This window comes from Drosophila ficusphila, unplaced genomic scaffold (assembly GCF_018152265.1).
Source record: "Drosophila ficusphila isolate 14025-0441.05 unplaced genomic scaffold, ASM1815226v1 contig_74, whole genome shotgun sequence".
Lineage (NCBI taxonomy): Eukaryota > Metazoa > Arthropoda > Insecta > Diptera > Drosophilidae > Drosophila > Drosophila ficusphila.
In genome coordinates, this window is record NW_025064680.1 from 1225 (window position 1) to 3934 (window position 2710).

General features: G+C 37.0%; 1 non-coding gene across 1 annotated transcript; it reads right to left on the reverse strand.

The window, feature by feature from the left end:
• Positions 1–212: 212 nt before the first annotated feature.
• Trnap-agg lies at positions 213–284 on the reverse strand. Its single transcript has one exon. It is a non-coding gene; the product is annotated as a tRNA-Pro (tRNA).
• Between the last annotated feature and the right edge of the window lie 2426 nt (positions 285–2710).

Below are 2710 nucleotides of genomic sequence, written 5' to 3' on the forward strand. Positions count from 1 at the left end.
CAAAGAAGATATATTTTAATTAAATTTTTTTGAGGCTTCTTTTTATAAGATTAATAAGATATGTAAACGTTGGTCAAAGACTTAATCTTATATTGAGAAATACTTGTTATAGAAAGCTTTTGATTTAAAATTTGCCTTAGCATTTCTTTTTAATTTACAATCTTATCTACTAGAGATGCAAAAAAAAAATGAACAAAAAATTTCTTTGACTTGGGCTCGTCCGGGATTTGAACCCGGGACCTCCCGCACCCTAAGCGGAAATCATACCCCTAGACCAACGAGCCAGTTGAATGGAGTCCGGCGAACTGGCAACTTCAGCGCCTCACAAGATCTCTTGGCCGAAAGAGGAAAGAAAAAACTTTGGAGTAAGACGTTCCCCACTTCTCCCTTTGCTCCACAATCACAGCTATTTTATTTTTAACAAAAAGTTGCTGAGTTTGTTGTTGATTCGGTTTTTGGTTTTGGTTTTCTGCTGCTGTCTGCTTTTGATGTTGACTTTGTCTCGGTTGCTGCTGGTTGGAGGCGCCGGTCGAGTGTTGACATCCAAACAAATTGTTTAACATGGACAGCATGGCAAAACAAAGAAATATGATCCATGTAAATGAATTCAATTTGGTACAACAACAACAACGAGAGCTCAAGTCGGACAATCAAATGTAGCTTTCAACGGAATCCAGAAATTATTAATCGACGTACGATGTTAATGTCAAGAGAGAGCGCATTTCTTATATTTTCTTTCCACGAATTTTGGTTTCCCTTACCAATGAAACATTTAATGAATTTATACAGAAAATATAAACTACATATTGAGTGTGAAAATTGTATAAAATGTTAAGAACTTTTCTGTAGTACACACATTATCTTTATAATGCTTCGCATAGTTCAAATCCCTTTGCAATCAGAACTCAACAACTCGCACTTCGCCACTTCATTTGCCAACACTGATTGCTGAGTATTGATAAGTGAACCCCCTCTTGGCCCACCACTGCGTAAAAACATTTTCCCACATTGGTATTGGGGCCAAACGATTTCTGTGTTCAGATCGAATCAAAATCAAATCAGAAAAAAACATTCAAGTGGGTTAAAGGGGGGAATGGAAACAGACATTGAAAGAATCAGCTGGAAATTGAAACAATTGAAAAAACGTTGTCGCTGAGAGTTTGACAGCTGAATGCGATAATTTCAAATCAAATCAATTGAATATTGTCACAATTAATTTATTTATGAGATACACTCGAAATATCGCCATTGATTTTGATTGTTGCTTTGCCTGATTGTTGCCTAAGTTTGATTTGTTGGCTTGACTTGAGATTTTTGATATTTCTAAAGCAGTATTGTCTGTGAATAATGTTTGTCATTTCGCTTTGTCAGCATATTTATATTGTCGGTACATATATATATAAATATACATACACTGACGAGCAAAACTGTAACACAATTTCATTGTTTCAACTTCAAAGGTCTGTAACTTTTTTTCTAATGCACGGATTTTGAAGATCTTAGTCTTGTTTTGTAGGTTATATTATTTACTACTATTAAGTAAAATTCAAAGCCATTTGATATCAGTTAAAGAAAATGACACCCCAACCTGTAAAAAAAGTCAAATGTTACAGTTTTGCACTCTGGTTATTTTTTTAAGAAATATTTTTATTAATGATTTTTAATAGTGAGTTCACATCCCCTTGGACTTTTTAGCTCTTCTATGCGTCTGGGCATTTTTGGGTACACCGTCGTACCATTTCAGGGGGAATATCATTCCATACGCCCTGTTGCCGCTCTCACAACTCCTTCATTCCACTTGGAGGAACTGCATATTTCTCCAGCTGCGATTTTACATGACTCCACAAGTTTTCTGTTGGATTCATGTCGGGGAGATGTAGTCGCCACTTCATAGATTGAAATTTCTGTTTTGAAATCCAATTTTTTTACCAATATGGACGTGTGCTTGGGGTCGTTGTCTTGCTGAAAAACGCATTTTCGGCAGAAAGACCCAATTTTCCAAACTTCCTTTGGAAGATTTTCTTGTAAAATGGATAGATATTGCTCCTTTTGCATTATTCCATTGATTAACAACAAGGAACCAACTCCATTTAAATTAATGCTCCCCCAAACCATGGAACCGCTAGCGGTTTGTCACTCATTCCTTGGTGACTGGATCGTGGGATCTCTAGTCCAATACCAAGAGCGCCCATCTGACTCGAAGCGATTAATTTTTGTTTCATCCGACCATAAAACCTTGAAAACAAAAGTATTTTGGAATTGTTTGCTTTTTAAGACACTGGTAGCAATGACTTACAGTATCCCAATTCGCTATCAAGCACGGTGGCGGTTCCATCATGGTTTGGGGGAGCATTAATTTAAATGGAGTTGGCTCCTTGTTGTAAATCGATGGAATATTGCGAAAGGTGCAATATCTATCCATTTTACAAGAAAATCTTCCAAAGGAAGTTTGGAAAATTGGGTCTTTCTGCCGAAAAATGCGTTTTTCAGCAAGACAACGACCCAAGCACACGTCCATATTGGTAAAAAGTGATTTCAAACAGAAATTTCAATCTACGAAGTGGCGACTACAATCTCCCGACATGAATTCAACAGAAAAACTGTGGAGTCATGTGAAATCTCATCTGGAGAAATATGCAGTTCCTCCAAATGGAATGAAGGAGTTGTGAGAGCGGCAACAGGGCGTATGGAATGATATTCCCCCGGAAAT